This window comes from Dasypus novemcinctus, chromosome 6 (genome assembly GCF_030445035.2).
Source record: "Dasypus novemcinctus isolate mDasNov1 chromosome 6, mDasNov1.1.hap2, whole genome shotgun sequence".
NCBI lineage: Eukaryota > Metazoa > Chordata > Mammalia > Cingulata > Dasypodidae > Dasypus > Dasypus novemcinctus.
In genome coordinates, this window is record NC_080678.1 from 23,297,352 (window position 1) to 23,304,282 (window position 6,931).

Sequence of the window (6,931 nt, forward strand, 5' to 3'; positions counted from 1 at the left end):
AGAAACCCAAATCCAAGGTTGAGTGGTAAGGGCAGAAGGAAGTCTAAGAGGGAGGTGAGGAGGAAAGAGAGGAGGAGACAGCGCATAGAAGGACTGGTGAGATGGAAAGACGTTGGGGTGAGGCATGGTGAGACCTTTAAGAAGAATGTCTAGGAGTCAAAATTGAGATTGTCCATGTTGTTGTGAAGTAACCCGGCTACCACCTCTATCTACTACAAACCTTCAGTCGGATTAACCTTTTTTGGCGTAAAATATTCTCTGGAATTCACAGAAATTTTGGAAAGGGAATTGGACCTACAACAAAGTTTGGAATGGATGTTTGAGCAACCCTATCAAGAGCTTAAGGAGCAGGGAGACCCTAGCAGATAACCTTGTTACACAAGACATTGACATTTGAAATTTATGTACATATTAATGTTTCTTTCATTCCTACTCCATTACTTTGAAATTCACATATCTTAAAACAAGAAGATGGAGATAGAGATAAAAATCATATACAAACAGTTAAATTTCAGTTTTAAAGTACAAAACAGTTGAATATCTTTCATACAGTTTTCTTCCTTGTCTTGTATTAATTTTGATGATGTCCTTATTGTACCAGAGATCTTCCAACTAGTGGCCAGAAGATGAAGAAGACTTCCTTAATGTGCAATTGGGAGACCTGGCAAATAATATGGTATTAATAATATACATTCTTAACCCACTAGCTTCTAGCGCAAAGTCTGATGAAAAGTTTTTGCATCTCACCATATACCCAAATCAGACTAGTATATGGCACAGCCACAAAACAACACTGAGGCCAGAGTATAGTGAAATTCAGGGCTGTGACTCTTCCAAGTCCAAAGGAGAAGATTACTGCTATGATAATTTGTGAGGCTATCCCTACCCAGATGACTTTATATCTGAAAAGATCCTGCTGGAAGATGGAATTCCTCTGGGTTTTCCTGATAACCAGATCTGCTATTTGCTGGACCATAATGCCAATAAGAAAAGATTGTAAAGAAACAAATAAACAATAAAAGACGTGTAACCTTTCCATTCTGGTACTTCCTCTGATATCTTGTCCATTCTTGTCTACAGCTGTCTTCCAAGTCATTCACCCTGTCCTCCCATTCTACCCAGAAGTTAATGAGAGTATTGCGTGTAAACCCATCCTGGACATAAACAGCAAAATAAACCATAAAACCTCCCAGGGATTGCATAACACTAATGGGCAGGTAAGAGTACATGGCCAGTGACTTGTTCACCAGCTTGTCTTTCTTGTGATGAGGCTTCCTACTCATAATGTCACCCTTAGCATTCTCATAAGCTAAGGTGAGAGAGGGGATTATATCTGGGCTCAAAGTGATGAACAGGATGGTAATGGTGCCAGTCGGAAGGGGGATCCCAAAGATAATGTGGATCAAAAAGGGGCAGAGTTCGGTAGTGTTCTTGGTCAGGGTGTATGCAATAGTCTTCTGTAGGTTGTAAAAGATCAGACCACCTTTCTTCACCTGTGATTATAGGTGTGAAGTTGTCATTCAACAGGACCACATCATTGGCATTTTTGGGGGAAGGGCGGTGTCAGAACCTGCTATCCCCATGGTATTTCCAATGTCTCCCTTCTTTAGAGCTGGGGAGTCACTGACACCATCCCCTGTCACAGCAACAACTGTATCCTGTTTCTGACAGCTCTCCATGATAATCAGCTTCTGCTGAGATGTCCAGGCAAAGACAATTTCTGAGTGGTTGGCTAAGAGCTTGTCCAGCTGTTCTGGGTTGATGTCCCTCAACTCCATGCCAGTCACCACAGCAGCTTTAGTATCCCCTTTGTTAACCTGCCCCACAGCAATGTTGAGGCATTTTGCATTGTCTCACTGTTAGCTCAGATGAAACCTGCACTCTTGGCAATAGCTTTGGCTGTGATGGGATGAGCACCTGTAATCATAATAACCTTGATCCCAGTGTTCTGACATTTGGTAACTGTGTCAGGTACAGTGGTCTGAGGGGGATCAATCATTGACAAGAGCCCCACAAAACAGAGGTTGGAGGTGGGAAAGTTCGTGGTGTCTATGTCAAGTGAGTAGATTTCTGGAAACTCATCTGCTGGCAGGTAGGGATGACAGAAACCCAGAATGTGCTCCCTCAGGTCTCCTAACTGCATGTGGAAGGCCTCTGCTGTGCTCTTGTCCAGAGACTGCTCCTGGCCATTGATCATGATGGTGCTGCACTTCTCCAAGAGGAAGTATTTGTCATTGTGATCATCAGTTCATATACAAAGAGCTGAAATTTCTTGGTAGAGTTAAAAGGTATTTCAGCCACTTTGTGGTTTTCTTTTTCTAATTTCCATCACATCATCCAAAATGACCTTTGAGAATTTTCAAAGAAGTGTTTCTGAGGCATCTCCAACTACAGCTTTCTTCATGATGGGAACACTTTCCTGCCCTGGCTTGAATTCAGCTCAGTTATACAGTGTTATCTTGAATAAGAAAACCTAGGTTTCAGAGTTTGTTCAAACATTTGATTTAATGTTCTTCACTTGTGCCTGCCCTGACGATCTGTTTGTCAAACCACAGGTGAGGCACGGTCATCCTGGTCTGAGTCAGAGTCCCAGTTTTGTCAGGGTAGATGATGGAGGTGGAGTCGAGGGTCTCCATTGCCTCCAGGTTCTTCACCAGGCAGTTCCCTTTCGCCATGCATTTTGTTGTCAGGGACAGAGTCACAGCGATTGTGGCCAAGAGGCCCTCAGGCACATTGGCCACGGCACAAGGTGCTTCATGGACACTGTGATGATGAAGAAAAGGAGGCCAGTGGAGATGGCCACTCCTGCCACAATATGAACAAAGTGCTTGATCTCAATGGCAATGGGTGTCTTCTCAATTCCAGTTTCTGAAGCCAGTGAGGCAGTCTGTCCAATGATGGTGTGGTCCCCCATGTTGATGATCATGCTGGTTGCTGTGCCTTCTAAACAGGTTGTAGAATGGAAGCCAATATTCTTTGTTTCCAGGGGATATTCATGAGTAAAGTCACAGGAGTGGGACTGGGACTCAGGTTCCCCAGTGAGGCATGAGTTGTCTACCCTACGACCCTGAGAAGGCAGCATTCTGATGTCTATAGGAATCTGGTCTCCTTCTTTAATCTTGACTATATCTCCCACCACCAGCTGCTCTGCAGGGATTATCTTCTTTGCACCTCTGATGACAAGAGCTTGCTGGGGAATCATTTTACTGAAGGTAGAAATGATGTTGGTGCTTTTTGACTCTTGGTAATAAGCAGAGCATCTGGTTTAAATAACAACTAGAGCTAGCCCGGAGCCCAAATACCTGTTGTCTAGCGAGGAGGATCTATGGCTGGGCTTCTGAATCCCATCTGCAGTCCAGCATAGGACGGCTCCTGTACACAGAAAGAGGGAGAAATCCCCCTTCCCTCCGCTCCCAATCATCTGCTTGAGGTAGCTGATGATCTCTGGTGTTTCCTTGGGAGGGCTGAGGGTGTTGGGGCTATCCCAGCCAGCAGCTCTTCAGCTCTGGTGCTGGAAAGACCTTTAACAATGTTTGCTACCGTAACAATGTTTGTATCATATTTAGTTTCCAATTCCTTGTTGCTGGGTGTGTGGTCATCCAGATCAACTTCTTTCTTAAGCTCTTCTTTCTGCTGATTCTTTTTGGCTTCCAAGCCATTGTTCTTCAGGCCCCTCTACTTCTCCTTGCCGTCCCCTTTGTCTATTTTCGCCACTTCTTTGTTTGCATTGAGTGCCACAGAGTAAATTTCTGGCGTTTTCTTGCCTCTGCTGCTGGTGGGGTTGGTGCCGGGCTCAGCTGGGAGACTCAGGAGAGGGCAGCGGCAGGAGGTCAGGTGCGACGTGGCCCCTTGCAGATGCCATCCTGTAGCCAACTCCAGTGCTCTCCCAACTATTGCTATTTTGAAAAACAGCATTTAGAGAACAAAATGCAACTCTTAGGGAGTGGGTATAGTTCAGTTGGTTGAGTGCCTGCTTCCCATGTATGAGGTCACAGGTTCAATCCCCAGTGCCCCCTAAAAAAAGAGGGGGGGGGCGACTTTTAGACAAAAAAATAAAAGAATGAAAAACAATATAAAAAGAATGGAAAATAAATGAAGAACTTTCCCAAAGAACAAAGCAAAAATCACAAAAAAAGTGGAAAATGGGGGGAAGATTTTTTAAAATTAGAGGGCAAATCCAGTGGATCCAAATCTGAATAATTAGAAATAATAGAGGAAGGAGATCATTAAACTAAAACTCAATATAATCTTCCAGATCTGAAAGATAACCAAATTGAGGTCCTAGAAGTACCCAGAAAATAGACCCACACTAGTATACATTTTTTCATGAAATTTCAGAATACCAGGCTCAAAGAAAGATCCCACAAAACTTCCAACAAGAGAAAAAAAGAAAACATGTTCACACAGAGAATGAGGAATTACAATGACACTTTTCAATAACATGGGGGTTAGAAGGTTAATGGCACAATGCCTTCAAAATTCTGAGGTAAAATTATTTCCAACCTAGAATTATATACTAACATAAACTATCAATCAAGTGTGAATGTAAAATAAGTCATTTTAGATGTGTAAGGTGTTGAAAAATTTTCCTACCTTGCACCCTTTCTTAGGAAACTACTAGAATATATGCTCCATCAAAACTCATGGTATAAACCAAGGAAGAGAAAGACAAAGGAACCAGGTAACAGGGTCCACCATAGCAGAGAGGGAAGGGAAATTCTCAGAATGATGGTGAAGCAGAGTCCCAGGATGGTAACCAAACATCAGGCTTCAAGAGTCACCAGTCAGCACAGATTGGAACAGGTCAGAAGACTTCAGGAACGATTTCCTCTAGAAGGAGAAAGTGACAGAATATTTAATGTATTGAGCAGATTTACAAGATAGGAGACAATTCTATGTTGAATTAGGGATAAATACAAAGGAAACTCAGCAAAGGGAAAAAAAATCTAGATCATTATTAACAGCAGGAAAAATAAAATGTTGGGCAGGAACAATTAACCATAGTATACTTCATGGCTCAACTGTAAATAGCATTTACATAATCATAGTAATATAAACAGTGACTGTTGATCTCATTACAATTACATTTTCGCTATTGTAGGAAGATGAAAGGATGGATGTGTGGTGGGAGTGGAGTAAGTTTGTGTAAAAGAAAGCTAAATCCTTATTATCCATAGTGGGGAAATAATACTTAATGCTCAAAATAGACATATCAAGAAGCATCAATACAAGATACTGTATTTAAAGACAAGGAACTAAATAATAAAAGAGACCAAAGTATTGAAAGAGGTTGGTGCTGTTAAACTGGGAGTTTGGGGACCTGCTGTTTTTCATAACAAACCTTGTAAAACCCCTTGACTAAACTATAAGCTAGCGTAACTGATGAACCTAATGTTTGTTTGTTAAGGGGAGGAACCAGAGGCAGGATGGAAACCATTTTTGACGCTTTTGCAAGAGTTTAGGCAAGAGATTATAAGGGTCAATAATGATGGGATAAGAAGGATAGACTTGAAGGATGAGGTATGATCAATAGAATTTGGTAAGTGAATGAATATATGGAGTGAGGGAAAGGGAGAAGTCAAAGATGTTGTTGGAGTTTCTAGCTTGGATGAGGTTAGGTGAAGATGCCATTGAGATAGGGAACATGAAGATGTTGAAAGATGAGATTTAAAAATATATATATGTTAGGTTTGATTACCAGTATGAAGACATCTATGTGGAGATGTCTAGTATGGGGTGATAAATTTGGATTAGGCAGTCAGGAGAGAGATACGGGCTGAAAATACATATTGGAGAATCACCTCTTAAAGATGGTAATTGAGATACAGAAATAAAAAGATAGGTCAGTGATATAGTGGGGAGAAAAAAGAAAACAAAAGAATGGACACAAACTTGAGCACATCCTATGTTTTAATAATTGGGAGATGAAAGAGGAACTTATTGAAAAAAATACAGGAAAACCTATCATGAAGAAGTTCAGGAGAAGTAAGTTTCAAGAATTGGGAGGTGGTTCAAGACAAAATGGTAAACTGTCATAGAGTACAGGCTTCATCTCCTGAACTCAGCTCTGTAGCTATCACAAAAACAAGAGTGAAGCTGATGGATCTCAGAATCTTACAGAAAAATTGAAAACTCCTTGGATACCTGTGGTGACCTTTGTTACATTCCCTTCACCCGCTTCTGATTTCCACTGCAGTGGGCAGTTCTGTGCAAGCTCAGACTCACCTTGTGGTAACGGCATCTCACCTCAGACCCATACCACCATCTTGGGGATTTCTGCCACGGGAAAATTGTTGCAGGAGAGCCTGCTCTTTCTAAAAACACAATGGAGTTAGCACCCCCTGGGAACAACTCTTACCCACTGGGGGATGGAAGCTGGCAGATAAATACACCAGTGTCCTGTCTCTCTGATGGAAAATACTGGAAACAATTTTGTTGTTCTGAACCCTTCTCTGGAGGTCACAGTGGGATCAAGTCCCCATTGATTAACGTGGTGATCTGAATAGCCCTCTTATGTTTTTCCTCCTTCCCTCTCATTCTCCCCACTTCTTCTCATCAGGAGATCCCAAGTGAACTACTTAGTCAAGTCTTTGTCTCAAGCTCTGCTTTTGAGGGAACCCACTGTATGGGGAGATTGGGGTGAAAAAAGACTAGAGGGGAAGACTAAGTCCTACAAATTGAGTATAGACAAAGAGTGGTACATGTTCACCCCATAGTCTAGGAAATTACAATAAAAGAAGCAACTTCTGGAAATATGTATGTATGTTTATGTACACACACACACGAGTCTTTTCTAGGTCCTAGAGATAGAGGAGTACACAAGATAAAACCTTTACATGAAGGTTATGTCCTAGTAAGAAAGACCAATAACAGACATATAATAAAATTTCATGTAGTGACAAATGCTATGATACCTATTTATTGAGAGAAC

The 6,931-nt window shown here is 41.7% G+C and overlaps 1 pseudogene; it reads right to left on the reverse strand.

Moving 5' to 3' along the window:
* Window positions 1-896: 896 nt before the first annotated feature.
* LOC101427632 (potassium-transporting ATPase alpha chain 2 pseudogene) lies at window positions 897-6,241 on the reverse strand (annotated as a pseudogene).
* Window positions 6,242-6,931: the final 690 nt, after the last annotated feature.